Source organism: Lissotriton helveticus, chromosome 5_1 (assembly GCF_964261635.1).
Source record: "Lissotriton helveticus chromosome 5_1, aLisHel1.1, whole genome shotgun sequence".
In the NCBI taxonomy this organism is placed as follows: Eukaryota; Metazoa; Chordata; class Amphibia; order Caudata; family Salamandridae; genus Lissotriton; species Lissotriton helveticus.
The window spans coordinates 1927858773-1927879012 of record NC_136065.1 but is presented as its reverse complement, the minus strand read 5'-3'; the positions used below and the strand labels follow the sequence as shown (position 1 = coordinate 1927879012).

General features: G+C 47.6%; 1 protein-coding gene across 3 annotated transcripts in view; it reads left to right on the top strand.

The window, feature by feature from the left end:
• IGF2BP1 (insulin like growth factor 2 mRNA binding protein 1) overlaps positions 1-20240 on the top strand; it is a 1614238-nt gene that overhangs the window by 970878 nt on the left and 623120 nt on the right. The gene's annotated exons all lie outside the window — the stretch shown is intronic.

Here is a 20240-nt window from a genome sequence, read left to right as displayed (position 1 = left end):
CTAAGTAAGACGGCATCCAGATCTCTAATATAGCCCCAAAGGTTAATATAATTGGGGTAACAATGAGTAAACTTTACCTCGAGAGTTCTCCATCAATGTGAACTCATTTATCAAGGTATATGGGTACCAACATTCTAATATGAGTTTCACCTGAACCTTCTATGGAATGGGTGGAACAATAAGAGGGAGGAAAGGGGTGGACAGGAGGAGAGGGGAGGACGAGGATCGAACCATTTGCCTAAATTAGAACACTTCTGTTTTCTTTTCGCTACATTATTATTGTTTTCTTCACCTGTAGTGACTGTCAGATTTATGTCTTTGCGATTAAAATCTGTCCTTTGTTTAATTGAGTCCTCGTCTGTAATGGTCAATGTGATGATTATTTTTGTCTTTTTACCTTATTTACTAATGTGCGAACATGTGGATGTCTTCTCTATTGTTTTCATGTTACCTTATTTGAATGTATAGTTTCAGTTGTATATTATATTTTAGTCATATCCTTCAATTTGACAATATAGTGCTCTAGTGCCATATTGGAATATTTTTAATTCAATATTTGTAATTAATTGTTTTCTATTGCATCCATGCCAAGATCGCTCTCAGTAGCAGTAGCAGTAGCATGACCTTACCAGCAACTTCATGCTTGCAGATGAGGAAGGAACATTTTGTGTTGTCCAATTCCGCACTGTTGGACACTGTGCTCAGCGCATGACTGGGTATCTGTGGTGTTCTATATCTAGGTAATGATGTAATACTCTAGAAGGTGTTGATAGTTACTGGCTTAGTTTGGAGTGACATGAAGATTCTGTGGCAGTTGCTTGGGGATGTTGTGGCTGGGGTCTCTGCAGAAGGGTTCTTAATAAAAAAAAGATTAAACACCATCAACTACTAAGTCTTGTGGATCTTTTTATAGGAGAACTTAACAGTGTCCTTATTGCCAGGATTGTTCGGGCATCTTTGCACTTAAGGTTCCCCAAATGAAGGGTTGCAGAATTCAGCGTCACATGCACGATGTCAAACGTTGACTTATTGATTTGCCATACAGTGCATGATGTCCAGGGAGGGTGTGTGGATGAACCATATAAACAGCCCTTTCCAAAATGGTAGTCTGCTCATATGATGTTATCCAAGGCTCCATTTATTAAGGAGGCAATCATGAGAAGATGAGTCATTTTCTTTTCCCCTTTGCTGCTTTTTGATTACCTACATTTTTGCTTCTTGCAGTTGGGACTTATATGAACTCTGCGTGTTAATATTCTGCCTCACTCTTTTCTATTTCCTAGGTCAGGGGGAGTTTGGTCCCTTACTGATTTCTTCATTGTTTATCTTCATTTCCGTCAAAGAGCTAAAAAATTGCCAAGGAGGTTTTTTTATTCCCTACATCTTGAACCCTTTTAATGAGACACCCCACATATTACACTTATACTGTTCTGTGCAGGATACCAGTGTGCTGCATATTCCATCTTGGCAGTATTCAACTCCTCTATCTCTGGTCGTGCATCTGGGTCAGAGAGGGCTATCATGCCTTTTCCCAGCTGAGCGAGAGGTTACTGAGTAGTGGTCCAGAGACAATTGTAGGCTGATGTTAGCACCATTAACATCCTATATTTCTGGTGTCTTATCCCTGCCTCTATTTTTTCCCAATGTTCCTAACTGAAGTATTATTATTATTCAGTACTTTGGTTGAAACAGGAGAATGATTGAGACTGTCAGCTCCATCTTTTGAAGATTTCATATCAACCCTGGTCCTGAAAGCTGTCTGAATCGATGGATGTGCCACCTTCAGAAAAAATACAGAGATCCACAACCTAAAGGGTCTATGAGGTTTAGTGCATGCATCAGTAGTACATGTAAGGGTTCCTGATTCCCAGACCAGCAGAACCAAGATCCACGGGAGCGAAGATGACGCCTCTTCACTCCTGTACGGTATAGCCACCTCAAACCAATTAGGCACACTGAGATGTACTGATACACCTAGGGAGTGGAGAGACAGGAAAGGACCACCTGGACGTCTTTCTGAATTAAGGAACTGTAAATCGGATAATCCTGCAGAGGGACAGGGAGACAAAAGTAAGAAGTTTATAGAGATATGAAAGCTGTGTTCAAAGTAAATTCTAAAGGTCAAGAATTTCACATTGTATGCTTGCCCATACTTACATGTACTTTAATCGCATGAACTTAAATGCGTCTCTCCAGGAATTTCAAAGGAAGTAAAAGATAAGCAGTGTTCCTTTAGCAGTTTTCTTTTAGCAGTGTTCCTTTAGCAGTGTTCTTTTAGCAGTGTCGTTTAGCAGTGTTCTTTTAGCGCCCAAGTATGAAAGAGTCCAAAGAAAAAACAAACAGGCCCACTATTTGCAACTTGAATAAAGGTAAAGTCTTCAGGAGGATAAGCGGCCAAAAAAGTATATATATATTAACGGGAGGCAGGAGGCAGGTAGACCTAATAGGGAACAGCGAGCGATTTCACTCTGTGAACTGTGTGTGCCAGATTTAGGCATGCTGGAATTTAAACGCGCACACAAATGTTTAAAACAATAAAATGCCCGTGTCAAGGAAGAAGTACACCTAACGCGTACTTCTCAATGAAAGCCCAGCTCTGCCGTAGAAAATAATCAGGGTGTGATTAATGGCGCGCCTCGTGCCGTCAATCTCACGCTGGATAAACAAAAAGTAAAGCAACGTTTGAACGCGTACAGCGTGACCTCGCGCTCAAGAAACAAAGCCGCTTTTGAATGAGTGCAGCTCAATATCAAAAAACTGTGCTCAGGATTTAACTCTGTGGGGGGAATCAACTTTGTAGAAACAGGTCATTAGGACGATACCACGACAGGAAATCCAAAACATGAGCAGGCAGGAAAAAGGGGCGTGGTCCAATCCAGGAAGGAAAGCCAAGCACCTGATACCAGGAGCAGGCAGTCTATATGCTGTAGCAGGTCAGCTGACTGCTCCTATTGATGCACGGGAAAGCATACAAGGTGACTTCCTTCACAGTGAATTCTGGGACTAGTAGTTCCTTGAGGGAGGAGGGACAGTGGAAGGGTGCAAGAGGCCGGGCGGCTGACAGTTCTCCCCCCTAACGGCCTATTCACAGGTCTAGGTTTAGAAGGGTGTAATGCATGGAATCGTCTCACTAATACTGGGGCATGAATATTCTCTGCTGGTTCCCAAGTTCTACATTCAGGAGCATATCCTACCCAATCTACAAGATATTGTAGTCTCCCATGGTGTCTCTGTGAAACCACAATACTTCTGACTTCGTACTCTAGTTCCCCGTTAATGGTAATGGGAGGAGGTGTAGGTTCAGGATATGAAGGAGAGACAAAAGGTTTGAGCAGAGAGGTATGAAATACAGGATGGATACGCATGTCTGATGGCAATTCTAATTTCATGGCTACAGGGTTCACTACCTGTACTATAGTAAAAGGACCCATATATCTTGGTTGAAGTTTACGTGGTCCAAGTAATTTACGGTTCTTTGTGGATAGCCATACCCGGTCTCCCACTAGGTATTCAGGTGCAGGCTGCCTACGAGTGTCAGCTTATTTTTTCATCTGTTGTTTGGCTTCAAGTAGTTCTAGTTTGGCCGTTCCCAAATAGACTTAAGTAGCTTGTGGTGTTCAGCGACCGCTGGCACATCCAGCATTTCTGTCAGGAGGTGTAAAGGGAGGAATTTAGGATGACAGCCAGAAACAAAGTAAAAAGGAGAGATCTTGGAAGCAGAGTGCGTAGAATTATTATAAGCGAACTCTGCTAATGGGAGAGCTAGAACCCAGTCACTGGCAGTGGTGCTAAGTAAACACTGCAAAAACTGCTAGAGTTTGATTGGTTCTCTCTGTCTGCCCATCCTTTGAGGATGGAAAGCCAAAGAGAGCCTGTGATCTATGTGATCTATGAGCCAACCACAGCACCGAGCCCGCCCTCATCGCAGCCACCGACGACATCCGAGCACTGCTCGACAACGGGGAAACAGCGGCACTCATCCTCCTGGACCTCTCTGCAGCGTTCGACACTGTCTGCCACCTCACCCTAGCTCAACGCCTAAGCAACATCGGTATCCAAGAGAAACCACTGGAGTGGATCACCTCGTTCCTCGCCGGAAGAACACAGAGAGTCCGCCTCCCCCCGTTCCGATCCGAGGCCACCGAAGTCATCTGCGGCATCCCGCAAGGATCATCACTCAGCCCCACCCTCTTCAAAGTCTACATGAGACCTCTTGCAGCCATTTCACGCCAGCACAACCTCAACATCATCTCCTACGCTGACGACACACAGCTGATCCTCTCCCTCACCAGAGACCCCGACACCGCCAGAACTAACCTACACGAAGGGATGAAATACGTTGCCGAATGGATGAAGAACAGATGCCTGAAACTGAACTCAGACAAGACGGAAGTCCTCATCCTGGGATCTTCGCCCTCCGCCTGGGACGACTCCTGGTGGCCCCCCGCCCTGGGCACCACTCCCAAGCCAACAGACCACGCACGCAACCTGGGCTTCATCCTGGACTCTTCCCTCTCGATGTCCAGACAAGTCAACGCCGTCTCCTCATCGTGCTTCAACACCCTTCGCCTGCTCCGCAAGATCTTCCGCTGGATCTCGACCGAAACCAGGAAGACGGTCACCCAGGCACTCGTCACCAGCAGACTGGATTACGGAAACACCCTCTACGCCGGAACCACAGCCAAGCTACAGAAAAGACTCCAACGCATCCACCCGACTCATCCTGGACATACCCCGACGCAACCACATCTCCGGCCACCTGAGGAACCTGCACTGGCTCCCCGTCAGCAAGAGGATCACGTTTAGGCTCCTCACCCATGCACACAAGTCTCTCCACGACCTTGGCCCCAAGTACCTCAACGACCGCCTGACCTTCTACACGCCCACCCGTCAGCTACGCTCTACTAGCCTCGCCCTCGCCGCCGTACCACGCATCCGAAGAGCCACCGCCGGAGGCAGATCCTTCTCCTACCTGGCGGCCAAGACATGGAACTCCCTCCCCATCCACCTTCCGCTGACCCAGGACCATCTCGCCTTCAGGAGACTACTCAAGACCTGGCTGTTCGAGCAATAGCAGCCCCTTCCCCCTAGCGCCTTGAGACCCTTCCGGGTGAGTAGTGCGCTATACAAATGCTTAGATTGATTGATTGATTGATTGCATAGTCCTTGCCAGAATTTAGACACAAACTGAGGGCCTCGGTCTGAAACAATCACAGAGGGTAACCCATGCAATTTCACTATGTGTTCTATGAATACCTCAGCCATTCCTTTGGCTTTGGGAAGCTTCTTGAGAGGAATGAAATGTGCCATTTTGGTAGGGTGACCAGATTGTCAAAACAAAAAACGGGGACAGGTCATAGACATAGAAATAGGACTACGGTTTGCAGTAAACATCCACATGAAAGTAGGATTATTTGACAGCTGTCATAGACATAGAAAAAGGACTAAAAGGACAGTTCCCTCCACAGACCGAGATGAAGCATTACAGACAACAAATCCGAAGTCTTTTATTGGCACACCTCTCCTTTGCACAGCAGCATTAGTACTTCTTATTACATTTACACTTTTAAGGACTATAGCATATATTTGCCAAAAATCAATAAAACATCACAGGCTAGCAAACGCCAGTGCAAAGAGAACATGCGCGTGCATGCTCAACCGGAACAATGAAAAACAGGGACATTTCTGTGTTTAACGGGGACACTGTTTGAAAACGGGGACATTTGAGTCACTTGGAGAATAGTGCCGGGACACAGGGACAATTCTCCAAAAACGGGGACCGTCCTGGGAAAACGGGGACGTCTGGTCACCCTACATTTTGGATAACATATCCACTACTACAAGTATAACCGTAAACCCTCTGCTGACGGGGAGGTCTGTGATAAACTCCATGCTGATACAGGACCAAGGGCAATCAGGGACTGGAAAAGGTTGTAAGAGCCCAGAAGGTGCACCATGTAGTGCTTTCTGTCAAGCGCATGTGGGAAAAGTTTTAACAAATGCAGAAATGTCCTGAGACATCTCTTTCCACCAGAACCATCTCTGACAGGTTTGCAGAGTCTTTTTTCTACCAGGGTGCGCGGCCATGGGTAAAATATGACACCATTTCATAATCTGTAGTCTTGTGTTTTCTGAATGGATAAACAAACGGTTTTTGTGGTAGAACAATCTCTTCATGATTTTATTTAAAGGATCTGCCAACCATTTTCCTCAATCCAGTTTAGCGAACTCCTGCTCTAATTGTAAGAAAAAAGAGTCAGAGTCCACCTCTTGATGCTCACCCAGTGCTATGATTTTATGCTCTGGTATAATGGGCACAGGGGTCTCCTCAATATACTTGTAATATTTTCCTAACCGTGATAGGGCATCTGCTTTGCCATGCTTGGTCCCTGGACGAAAGGTGATGACAAAGTCATATTCAGAAAAAAAGGAAACCCATCTCATCTGTCTTGGGGTGAGGGCTTTGGCAGACCGAAAAAACTGGAGGTTCCTATGGTCAGAATAAATAGTAATGGTGTGAGGAGATCCTAACAGATAGTGATGCTACTCTTGGAAGGCCATCTTGATAGCTAAGAGTTCTCTTTCCCCCATGGTATAATTCTGTTCTGCTTGTGATAGGGTTTTCGAGAAATAGGCTACGGGATGGAGGGCGCCTGATTTTACTTCTCTCTGTGACAAGACCCCACCTACTGCGTACTGAGAGGCATCCGCTTCTACAAAATTAGGCTGCGGCTCTTCAGCATATCTCATAATGAGGCCGATGTAAATCTGTTCTTCAAGACACGGAAGGCGGTCTCAGCAGTCTTATCCCATTCGAATGCTACTCTCTTTTTTAGTAACCTGATTATTGGAACCACTAACTCAGAGAAATGATGTATAAATCTCCGATAAAAATGTGCCAATCCTAAAAAAGATTGTACTTCTTGGACAGTTTTGGGGCGAGCCCAGTTGGTGATGGCAGATACTTTAGTAGGATCCATGTGAACACCCTCAGGAGATATAACAAAACCCAAGAAGTCCACTTTCTGTGAATGGAAGAGACACTTATCCAGTTTGGCGAACAACTGATTATCTTGGAGCCTTTGGAGTATTAACCTTACATGCTCCACGTGCTCCTGTTCATTCTGAGAATAAATCAAGATGTCGTCAATGTAGACGATAACGAATATATCAAGATATTCTTGGAGTATCTCATTTACAAAAAATTTAAATGCCGCAGGGGCATTGCATAAGCCGAAAGGCATTACACAGTTTTCATATAGGCTGAACTTAGTGCGGAAGGCCGTCTTCCACTCATCTCCCTCCCGGACTCTGATCAGATGGTAAGCCCCCCTTAAATCAAGCTTAGTAAAGATCTTGGCTTTACGCACCTGATCCAAAAGATTGGAGATGAGTGAAAGAGGGTATTTGTTTTTTACCGTCACCTTGTTCAGGGCCCGATAATCCAGGCATGCTCTCAATCCCCCTTGTCTCTTAGGAATAAAAAAATTGGAGAGGATACTGGAGAGGTTGAATGACGGATAAAGCCTTTCCTTAACACATACTCTTAGAGGTATTTATTCTCTGGCTATGTTAATGCATATACTCTGCTAACAGGCAACTCAGCACCAGGAATCAGATCTATCCTACAATCATAGGCTCTATGTGGGGGGAGCGCAACATCCTTCACCTCATCAAATACACCAGCGAATTCCAGATACTCAGGAGGCAAACTAGGAGATTCGGTATTGGAAATAGCACAACACAAGGAAGCTTGCCATAAAGCCGTTTCTTGGTAGCAGTGTAACATACACTGTGAGGACCGAAGTGTTACTTTCCTAGTGACCCAATCTATATGTGGATTGTGCAGTTGTAGCCAGGGCACTCCAAGAATAGCCCCGAAATTTGGGGTGTCAATGAGATCGAAGGAGATCACCTCTGAATGTGCGTTATCGCATACCATGATAAGATTAGGGGTATGGTACTCTATTAATCGGGAGGACAACTCTGTCCCCTCTACCGCTCTTACTCTTTCAGTTGAGCCTTCGGAATACATTTCAATCCTAGAGCTTTGGCGACATTGATATCTAGAAAATTTCCTGTAGCCCCTGAATCTATCAATATCGACATGGTTTTTCTATGTTGGGACGGTAAAATAAAGACAACTGTGATAGCAAAATGTTTAGGCACAGCAGGAAGAGTGTTTGTGAGACCTGTAACAAGGATGGACTTGGAGGAGCAGTCTCTGGACTATCCAAGTCGATTAGTTTTCCGACGACACAGCTGCCCCTGAACTGACCACTGAACCTTTCAGAGTAGTCTTAGGTTTCACAGGGCATTCTCTGGCAAAATGCCCACCTTTACCACAATAGAGACAAAGATTCAGTTTTATTCTTTTCTCTCGTTCCTCTGTGGACAAAGGACCCCTTACTCCTCCTATTTGCATAGGTTCGCTAGTATCTTTATTGTCTTTCTTTTCACTTCGTGAAGGGAAAAGGCGAGGATATTCTCCTTTAGTCTTTTCACTTCTTCTTTCTGTCAAGCGATGATCCAGTTTGACCACTAAATCCATGAAGGCTGAACACTCCTCTGGGGGATCCACTATTTGCGACAAGATATCTTAGAGCTCTTCTCTTAATCCCCTATAAAATAGGGACGTTCTGTTCTCCTCAGGCCACTGTGTTGTATATGAATTTAGGACCCTAGTGTAATTTTAACGATTCATGCCCATATATAGGTATAAATCACACTATCCTTATATAGGCATAGAAATCTTAACCATATTTAGACTTAGCCTATGCAGTCCAAATACGGCACGGGTACTTCCACTGGTTCCGAAAATCTACAACGATTTCTTGGAAAAACCCGCCTTCAGCAGTCAGGGACTTCCCCTTGCTTGAATATTGATTCATCTAAGAACTCATGGAGTTTTCAAAGAACTAAGTCTTTGATGATGTTATTATGTCCAACCTTACGTCAAACCAGGCACCTTCAAGGTATAAATATGCCCACACTTACCCAAGCAAACACACGTGGTTTGGAGCAGTTCGATTATCTACTTGCCCGACGCATCTCGCTGAAGCAAGTGCCGAAGGAAGACGACCCTCCAGCGGACGCACTGAGAGAGACGCTGTCTTTTCTCCTGCCGAGAAATCCAGCTCCAGTGTTTTCAAGCTAACCTTGCGGGTTGATGGGAAATCGAGTCCTGAGAGAGAGATACCAGACCTCCTTCATTCTAAACCAAGGTACGGAGCTGATTAGACCCGTAGAGAATTCTTGGATAGATTCTTGGCAAATAATACTGAAACTAAACTACACCTCACTTACTTCTTCCCTTGTACTAGACCTAGGTGAGGTACACCGGGGTAGGCGTATTTTAGAAGCACCAGTTGAGTACTTTTAGTCTTTATTTATTTATGTATGTATTCTATGTATTTTATGGCTTAGAAACCCTATCATGCTTTTACAGTATTATTTTATAATACTCTTCGTACTGTACGCATTGTACTTTGCTACCAGTATTACGATTGTAGAAGTTCATTTCCTCTGCATGAGAAAGAAGACTGTTCAATAAATACCCTTTTATTGAAAACGCCCGTGTCTCTATTTTCTCTGCACCTCTGGTGAAACGAAGCATGCAGGATTGACTGAGTGAAATAACTATCTATTGTTTCCGCGACTCTAGGGATATATTTCTTATTCTTGGGAAACAAAGTTGTCATGTTTATGCGGTTGACAGAAACGAATCCCTTCTTGTTTATTCGAGAATGTTTCTAGTGACCTCTGAGCTAGCTGGCACTCACAATTAAGCCTAGTATATTCAATAGAGACCTAGTAGACCTCAGTCCTACGTCAAATCTATAGGATATATTATTCCTATGCGCAGAGCCTATTGGGAATATAGGAACCACACTACAACTGAGTCTCCGTAACCAACCGATTGAAAGTGGTAATATAAGTCAGTAAGTCTTTCGAGCCTTGTTTGAGATTAAGCAGCTCATTGTCACTGGCCTGCATGTAAGAATTACGAGCAAAAATACTTCTCATACGCTCTTTGAACTGAGATAAATCATACAGAATGGGATCGTCATTTTCTTCCCACTTAAATAAGATATAATAAAGGCTACTTTAGCTGCGTCATCCAGAAAGGAGGCCGCTCGACATAAAAAGTGTAGGTGGCATTGATTCATAAATGCAGCGTACTTATTGCTATCCCCATTAAACCTTTCCGGCATGGCTAATGGTGTCTGTGGTGGAGTAACTACAGTCACATTAACAGGAGTTGTAGTAGTTGTAGAGGGAGCACTGGTGGCGGGGGGAAGGGACCTGAAAATGACTTTGCTGAATGTAACTGCGTTTATACTTGGGGTTTGTTTCTGTCACAGAAGTCTCTAATTTTTTTTCAGTTTTCAAAACATCAAGTTCAGTTCTGTAGTAGGGGATCTCTGTGTATAGTCATAATCTAGTGAATAGTCCCGCCCATGTGCGTGGACCCCGGAGCAATCAAAAATAATCTCTTAAATTGTCCTCAGTGCATTCCTGCATAGACCCTTAAGAGAAAATCAAAGACAATAATGCAGCCTATACCTGCCAGGCTATACTGTCCAGTACTTCAACTAGAAATGCAAAGGATATTCCACCAACATCACATTAAACACAGTCTGTTAAGTTTCACCCATAGAGAAACTTCCCCTTCACAAAAGCCTAGGAATGATAGAGAGGAAGGGATGGACAGACAAGCCCCCATAGGCTGCCATTATGTGTCTGGAAAAGGGATACCGTGCCTTTAAGGAACTCTCCAGAGACCCTCGGTATCCCATGATGCACAGCAAACTCCTTTTACTTTCAGTTCTTTTTTCCGGCTCCTGCTAGCAGGACCCTGGAGCATTGAGCTCTCCCTTTTTGGGTTTAATTCAAATTTTTTGCCACTTTTCAAGTGTTTTGAGTGTTTCACTCGACGTCTACCTACTCCTTCTTCCATTTGCTGTTTTTTTTTGCCAGTTTTTGTCACCTTTTCTGTCGAAAATGCCTGCATTGTTCAACAGATGCCCTGAGTGTGCCAGGAAGAAGGCCAAATCGGACGTCCACAGAGTGTGTATCCTCTGTCTCCCTTCATCCCATGTCCCTGAAGATTGTGCGATCTGTCAGTCCTTTTCCAAGAGGACCAGGAGAGAGAGGGAGAAGATCCGGCTCCAAGGCCTGGAGCTGAGGAAACTTCAGGATCAAGGTGGGTCTGGGCATGGGAGGGCTGGATCTGAGTCCTCTGTCCGTGCTGCGGCCTCTGGGGGGCTCCCCAGTCAAGAGAAGACCAGAAAACAGCACATTTCTCCGTCGACGCCGATGGCCTCGACGTCGGCGTCGAGAGGGTTAACCACCGTGTGCTCCCCGTCGACCCAGGGCTCTGGGTCGAAGCGGCATCACCGTTCGACGTCGAGGGGGCTGACGTCGAGACCTCGGACGAGGTCGACGTCGAGAACTACATCAACGTCGAGGAGTCATCGACATCGTGATGGTTCCAGGCACCGGCGCTCGCCGTCGAGGCGACATCGCCGCTCGCCATCGAGGTCTACTCGGCGTTCGACGTCGAGGAGCAGGCACTCGATGTTGAGGAGGAGGCACTCGACGTCGAGGAAAAGGAGATCGCCGTCGAGGGATGTGTCGACGTCGAGGCATTCGACGTCAAGGAAGAGGTCGACGTCAAGAAAAGAGAAGTCAACCTCCAGGAGGCAATCCAGGGCAAGGACGGCGTTCCCGGGCTTGGTGGTCAGCCTGTCCTCTGCTTCCACGAGCCCTGGTCACGGCGTTCGTCTATTAGAAGGTCTGTTTCTAGGACTTCATCGCGAAGACCTACAAAGAAGAAGAGCGTGGTTAGATCTTCCAACTCGGAGTACTCTTAAACCTACTCACCTTCTCGGCCGAGGTCGCTTACGCCTTCTCTGTTGCCCCCGAAGAGTCCCACTCCTCCACCTCTTCCTAGGACTCCTCCTCCTCCTCTTCCTCCTCTGCCAAAGACTCCTCCTCCTCCGCTTCCGCTTCCTCCTCATCGCCCTCCGCCTCTTCCACCACAGCCTCCTCCAAAGTCCGTCTCGCTGCCGTGCTTCCCTTCACCACCTAAGGGGACGCCACAGCCGAAGACTCCGGCTCTACCGCCGCAGCTTCCACCCCTGACCAGGCCGGTGGATCGTCCACGTCCTCGGAGGTCCAGATCACAATCCAGGTCGCGATCCAGGCGAAGACGCTGCTCTAGGAGTGACCGTCGTTCATCTACAAGGTCCAGGAGGCGTCACAGACGAGATCGGTCGAGATCCCGTCATTCGGATTCGTCCAGTGCTCGGGGGTATTCGCACACTCTGTCAAATTCACCCCACAGGAGAGTGTCGCCAGTGGACGACATTGTGTCCTTTCAAGAGGTGCTATTGCGAGGGGCTGCGAAGCTGGGTATTACCCTGACAGTGCCCATGCCTGCGACATCAGTGATCTTCGAGACCCTCCATAAGCGGCAGCTGTCTCGACCCCTGTTGCCCTTGGTGCCGGGGCTGGAGGATCCGGAGATGGAGCTTTTCCTGACGCCGGCGTCAACAAGATCCGCCCCCTCCAGGCTGCAGAAGAAATATAGACCTCCAGACTCCGATCCGGCGTTTCTCAGATCTGACCCGGTCCCAGACGCTGTGATCGTCATGGCCGCCAGGAAACAACACGCTACTGCTCCATCATCCACGGTACCCCCGGATAAAGAGAGTAGACAGATGGATTCTGCGGGTCGTTAGGCCTGCGGTACGGCTGCTACGTCTATGAAAGCCGCTAGTGCCACGGCTCTCCTGGGGCGATACAACAGATCGTTGTGGGATTCCCTACAGCAGATTTTGGAGCATCTCCCTAGGGACAAGAGGGAGGATTTTCAGGAGATCATCAACGAGGGCATGATGGTGTCCAATCAAGTGATCAGTGCGGCGGCGGATTCCTCGCTCTGCCACGGGATACATTTGAGACGTCATGCCTGGTTGCGCCTAACGTCGCTGAAACCAGAGGCCCAGCAGAGGGTCGCCAACCTGCCGTTCTCTGGAGCGACATTGTTTGGAAAACACGCTGATGAGGAGATGGCCCGCATGAAGGCGGAGGCCGAAACCCTGATGGCTGTTGGGTTAGAGAAGCCGAAGGAGCAGAAGAAGACTTTCCGCCCCTTCCAGAGGCGTTTTGGTGCCATGGGCAGAGGGCAAGGTCGTCAAACTGGCCAGCAACAACATCAGCAGCAGCAGTACCAGAGGCGGCCTTTCCAGAAGCTACAGCGGGGCAGAGGCGGCCAGCAGTCCTCCTCGACGCCCAAAGGCCCGGCTGGGTCTATGCCCTGAGGTGCTACTTCCCCCTCGTCCGTTACCCGCTCCGGTGGGGGGAAGCATCCAACATTACTTGGCAGAGTGGAGAAAAATTACTCGGGGCAAGTGGGTGCTGAATATTGTTTGAAATGGATACAGTCTTCGTTTCACCAGCCCGCCTCCAGCAATTCCACCGGTTTGCTCGCAGTTCCGACTGCGCGAGCTCCAGGCGGAGGCTGATACCCTGTTAAGAAAAATGGCTATAGAAGACGTCCCTCTGTCTCATAGGGGAAAGGGCCTTTACTCACGTTTCTTCCTAGTACAGAAGAAGGACAAGAACGAGTTCAGGCCTATACTGAATTTGCGGCAAGCAAACAAATGGATTCGCAGGGAAAAGGTTTGCATGCTGTCTTTGCACCAGATCTATCCTCAGCTACAAAGAAGAGACTGGCTTTGCGCGATAGATCTGCAAGATGCGTACTTCCATGTGCCCATTGCACAGAAACACCGGAGGTTCCTGCGCTTCCTCGTCGGCACCAATCACTATCAGTACACCGTACTACCATTTGGACTGAAGTCTGCACCCAGGTCTTTTTCGAAATGCATGGCTCTGGTGGCAGCACACCTGCGAAAGAACAAGGTGTTTGTCTACCCGTACCTGGACGACTGGTTGATCAAAGCCTCCACCTTCCAGGAAGCGCAACTGCACTTCAACAAGACGGCTGTTCTGTTGAGCCAGCTAGGGTTGCACATAAACATGTCCAAGTCTGTCCCGATTCCTGTCCAGTGCCTGCAGTACTTGGGAGCCTCCATCAATACGCTGTCAGCAAGCGTGTCTCCTTCGGAGGAGAGACGCTTATCGATCCTTCGGAAGGCTCAGGCTCTCATAGCTGCTTCATCTACAACAGTGAGGACGGTGTCTTCTCTACTGGGGTCAATGGCCTCTTGCATCTTCCTCACTCAACATGCGCGCCTCCACATGAGACCGCTGCAGGAATGCTTGGAGGATCAGTGGGGCCAGAGGAAAGGGTGCTGGGACGACAGGATCCAGTTGTCTCGTCACGGCCAACAGTCCCTGAGATGGTGGTGCTCAGCAGAGGATCTCCTCAGAGGGGTTCCTTTCCACAAGGACATCCCCTCTCAAACTATCATGACGGATGCGTCTCTCCAGGGCTGGGGAGCGCATTCAGACCATCTACAGATCCATGGAACGTGGTCTCCGGCGGAGTCCACGTATCACATCAATTTCCTGGAACTCAGAGCTGTTCATTTGGCACTGAAGACCTTTCATCCGTCCTTCCAGACCAACTCCTTGCTTGTGCAGACGGACAATACGACCACATTGTATTATCTCAACAAGCAGGGGGGCTCAAGATCGCGCACACTGTCACAGGAAGCGCAGGTGATCTGGCACTGGCTGCTAGCCAGAGGACTGACAATAACGGCGACTCATCTGCCAGGTGTGCAGAATGTTCAAGCGGACGCCCTCAGCAGGTTGATCTAAGAAAACCACGAGTGGGTCATAAACGACGAGGTGCTCGACGACATCTTCGCCATGTGGGGCACGCCAGACGTAGATCTGTTTGCCACCGCCGAAAACAGAAAATGCAGCAACTTCACCTCAAGGTATTACCAGCCGGGGACTCTGTGGAACGCGTCATGGATCAGCTGGTTCAACAGCTTTCTGTACGCTTTTCCACCAATTCCCCTGATTCCGGTGGTGCTCATCAAGCTGTCCCAGTCCAGAGCGCGGATGATCCTCATTGCTCCGGAATGGCCCAGACAGTGGTGGTTCACGGACCTGCTTCACCGGTCGCACCTACCTCACCGGCGGCTGCCGTGTCGGCCGGACCTTCTTACGAAGTTCGGGGGGCAGATGGTGCACCCCAACCTCTCATCGTTGAGTTTGGCGGCATGGCTCCTGAGATAGTGCAATATGGCCACTTGAATCTTCCTGAGGATTGCATGGACATATTGAAGGAGGCTAAGAGGCCTTCCACTAGGACTTCTTACGCTTACAAGTGGAAGAGATTGTGCATCTGGTGCACGTCTAAGAACTATGATCCTACGACCTGCAAGGAAGATGTCATCCTTCCATACCTTCTGCCTTTAGCTCAGTTGGGACTTAATTTCTCTTCCATTAAGGTTCACCTCGCAGCATTGACTGCAAACAGGAAATGTCCTTCACAGACATCCTTCTTCCAGATTCCTGTGAAAAAGGATTTTTTGGAAGGATTGAAGAAGGTGTTCCCTCCTGTTCGGCTTCCTTCGCCTTCGTGGAAACTGAACGTGGTTCTGTCCAGGTTGATGAAGGATCCTTTCGAGCCTATTCACAAGGCTTCACTGCAGCACCTGTCGTGGAAAGCGGCGTTCCTCGTGGCCATTACATCGGCCCGCAATGCCTGATTGAAATTCAGGCATTGTGTTGCCAGGAACCTTACACTGTTTTTCATGCTGCTAAGGTTGTGATGCGTACTCACCCTAAGTTCCTTCCTAAGGTGATCTCTGATTTTCATGTTAATCAGACTATAACTTTACCTACGTTTTTCCAGAATCCTTCCACTCCAGCGGAAAGGTCTCTCCATTCCCTGGATGTCAGAAGGGTGTTGAAATTCTACTTGGATAAGACCAAGGACATTCGTATGTCAGACCAACTGTCAACTATGGCTCGGTCAGGACTGGTCTTGCTACCTCGAAGCAATCCATCTCTAGATGGATTGTGTCCTGTATCCAGTTATGTTACCAGAAGGCGAATGAGACCTTAGGAGGTAAGCCTAAGGCTCATTCCACCAGGGGAAAAGCGGCTACAACCGCTTTGCTATGTAATGTTCCCATTGCAGAGATCTGCAGGGCTGCCACATGGAAGTCGGTCCATACTTTTGCTAAGCATTACTGTCTGGACTCTGATGCCTGAGCAGATGCTCAGGTTGGGCAGGCTTTGTTAAGAAATCTGTTTGCACAGTAGTGGTGTTGTCTTTTTTCTCCACCGCCGGTTAGATTGTTGGGATGGGCTTGCCATTCTATTCACTAGATTATGACTATACACAGAGATCCCCTACTACAGAAGGAGTAGTTTCTTACCTGTAACTCCAGTTCGGTAGTAGGGGTATCTCTGTTATAGTCATAAGCGCCCGCCCTCCTCCCCGGTGGAGAAAATGGTACTGTAATGCATGCTACAGGCCTTTCTTTATACACCTTCAAAAAGAACTGAAAGTAAAAGGAGTTTGCTGTGCATCATGGGATACCGAGGGTCTCTGGAGAGTTCCTTAAAGGCACGGTATCCCTTTTCCAGACACATAATGGCAGCCTATGGGGGCTTGTCTGTCCATCCCTTCCTCTCTATCATTCCTAGGATTTTGTGAAGGGGAAGTTTCTCTATGGGTGAAACTTAACAGACTGTGTTTAATGTGATGTTGGTGGAATATCCTTTGCATTTCTAGTTGAAGTACTAGACAGTGTAGCCTGGCAGGTATAGGCTGCATTATTGTCTTTGATTTTCTCTTAAGTGTCTATGCAGGACTGCACGGAGGACAATTTAAGAGATTATTTTTTATTGCTCCGGGGTCCACGCACATGGGCGGGACTATTCACTAGATTATGACTATAACAGAGATACCCCTATTACAGAACTGGAGTTACAGGTAAGAAACTACTCCTTACTAGTTCTGTTTTCAAATTAACTACTTTCGCTGCTAACTCAGTCATGGTGACTTCAGGATTGTCAAGGGACAAGGATTCAGACATAAGCATTTCATAAGTACTGCCCTTGTTCATCTTCGCTCAGGGGATTTTTTATGTTCATCGGCTCGGCTTTCTGTGAGGGTTTCTGATTCCCGGACCAGCAGAACCAAGATCCACGGGAGAGAAGATGACGCCTCTTCACTCCTGTACGGTATAGCCACCTCAAACCAATTAGGCACACTGAGATATACTGATACCCCCAGGGAGTGGAGAGACAGGAAAGGACCACCTGGATGTCTTTCTGAATTAAGGAACTGTAAATTGGATAACTCTGCAGAGGGACAGGGAGACAACAGTAAGAAGTTTATAGAGATATAAAAACTGTGCTCAAAGTAAATTCTAAAGGTCAAGAATTTCACATTGTATGCTTGCCCATACTTATATGTACTTTAATCGCATGAACTTAAATGCGTCTCTCCAGGAATTTCAAAGGAAGTAAAAGATAAGCAGTGTTCCTTTAGCAGTTTTCTTTTAGCAGTGGCAGTGTTCTTTTAGCAGTGTCCTTTAGCAGTGTTCTTTTAGCGCCCACGTATGAAAGAGTCCAAAGAAAAAACAAACAGGTCCACTATTTGCAGCTTGAATAAAAGTAAAGTCTTCAGGAGGACAAGTGGCCAAAAAAGTATATATATATTAACTGGAGGCAGGAGGCAGGTAGAACTAATAGGGAACAGCAAGTGATTTCACTCTGTGAACTGTGTGTGTCAGATTTAGGCAGGCTGGTATTTAAACGCGCACACAAACGTTTAAAACAATAAAATGCCCGTGTCAAGGAAGAAGTACACCCAACGCGTACTTCTCAATGAACGCCCAGCTCCGCCGTAGAAAATAATCAGGGCGTGAATAATGGTGCTTCTCGCACCGTCAGTGGGAAAAGAAAGACACACCTCGCGTCCGAGGCGGGGGAAAAAGGAAAGAACCAAAGCGGGCGAATCTATCGCGACCTCGCGCTGGGTAAACAAAAAGTAAAGCAGCGTTTGAACGCTTGCAGCGCGACCTCGCGCTCGAGAAACAAAGACGGTTTTGAATGAGTGCAGGGCGACCTCGCGCTCGATAAACAAAGCCGCTTTTGAATGAGTGCAGCTCAATATCAAAAAACTGTGCTCAGGATTTAACTCTGTGGAGGGAATCCACTTTGTAGTAACAGGTCATTAGCACGATACTATGACAGGAAATCCAAAACTTGAGCAGGCAGGGAAAAGGGTCGTGGTCCAATCCAGGAAGGAAAGCCAAGTACCTGATACCAGGAGCAGGCAGTCTATATGCTGTAGCAGGTCAGCTGACCGCTCCTATTGCAGCATGGTAAAGCATACAAGGTGACTTCCTTCACAGTAAATTCTATTTCAGGACAGGAGGCTCCGATTATGCTTAGTCTAATTTCTTTATTAGAAATGCCGAGCAGCCATAAAAACAGATAAAACTACAAAACCCATGAACACTTGGGTCATAACCATAGAGTCTACACTATATAAGGTTGTGTAGATAGTCCCACTTCCTCTGTCTTTGCTGCTCCGCAGCCAGTTAAGTGTACTTTTCTTACCTTAATGCTGTTTAGCTGGTATTTGGTTTATCTTATGACTTGCTAATGTACGCTTTGCTCGCGCACTGTTTCTGAGCCATTTCTTGGCGCTTTGCTTGTGTGCTGCTCGCGTTTGCTCGTGTTCGTTTTTCCCGTCTCTGTGCGACGCGGCTGGGAGCGAGGGTCTCCTCCCTGGAGGTCGGGCGCGTGGCGCCTGTTCCTTTTCGGTTTGTGGAGTGGGAGTTTTGGGTTTGTAGCCTCGCGCACGAAGCGTCTTGCGCGCTCTACCCGGTTCCTGTAGGCAGCCGGTTTCCGCGCATGCGCGGTGTGAATTTCCGGCGCTCCGTGTTTCTTAGTCACCGGAGCTTCTGAGAAGGTCGTCCTTGCGGCGCACACGCCCACAGCCTCAGGACATAACCCTTTCAACGCCGGAGACTGAGGAAAGGTCTCCGGCTGTATAATTTGCATAGGCTCTGCCTAGAGTGACGTTTTTGTCCGACAGCAAGCCCTCCCTCCACCTTCTACTGTTTTCAAGTAGTTTTCACTACAGAATTTGCTTGCTGTAAAGGTTTTTTCACTCCCCTCGAATTTTGCCTTTGGCAATTGGTATTTCCTTGTGGACAGACTTCACGATATTTTCGTGCATCATGACTGACTACTATTATGATGAAGAAGGTGATTATGAGGAAGACGCTCCTGAATCGCTAGAACAGGATTTGGTGGAAGCATTGGACAGCACTCCATGAATAAGGCGCTAATTCGCGCAATAACGCCCTTGAAGCGCCATTTAACAATGTATGCCAAACAGCAGGGTTGGGTTTCTGCTTCCTAAAAGACTTCATCATCGCCAGCCAATCCCCATACCTCGGATTTCTGTAAGTTGGCGCAATCCTTATCTTCCGCTAAGCCAGCGGTGGTTGATGAAGATGTTGATAGTGAGGACAATCATTCTTCATCGTCCTCGGAGCCTGCTCCTCCTCCGCAAAAGAACCGGAAATGCAAGGAGCATTTCGTGGATGCCCTGCAACATCCACCTGTTCTAACCGTTGAGCCCGCGGACATCGTCCATCCTCATTCAATGGCGTGGCTCCCATCCCCGGCAGTGGCGGAATACGTGCAGCAGCACATCCGTCAACCCTTTGAAAAGGAGGTACATGCCTGCCTCCGCTCAGAATGTCCAAGGCCCGATCTGGCGGATAATTTGGCGGACACTCCAGAGGTGGATCCCACCATGATCACATATTTGCGCAAGTTTGCGAAAGATCCCAAAAAGGGTCTCGACAGGTCCTGGCGTTCGTGCCAGGACAAAGTTCTGGATCTCCTGGGGCCCCTCACCAAGATTTTAGATCTCGGATTCCTTGCCAAGAGCACTTCTAGGATGGTTGATCCGGATGAACTGATAGAATGGGCACAGCGCGCGATTTGTCAGTTAGGCAACGCCAACTGCGCGCTCTCCAGCGAGAGGCGTAGATCTATTCTTCTCAAGCTCGACCCCAAGCTGGCAGAGCTTTCAACTTCAGAGTCAGGCCCTGCAGCTCAGGGTTTGCTTTTTGGTCAGCCCCTTTTGTAGGAGCTGACCCAGTTTGTAAACACCTTTAGTGGGCTAGATAAGGCCCAAGCCTCTCTTCGCCGGACCTTTCGTCCGGTTTTCACAAAGGCCGATCGAAACAGGGGACGTTCGTCCGGCCGCG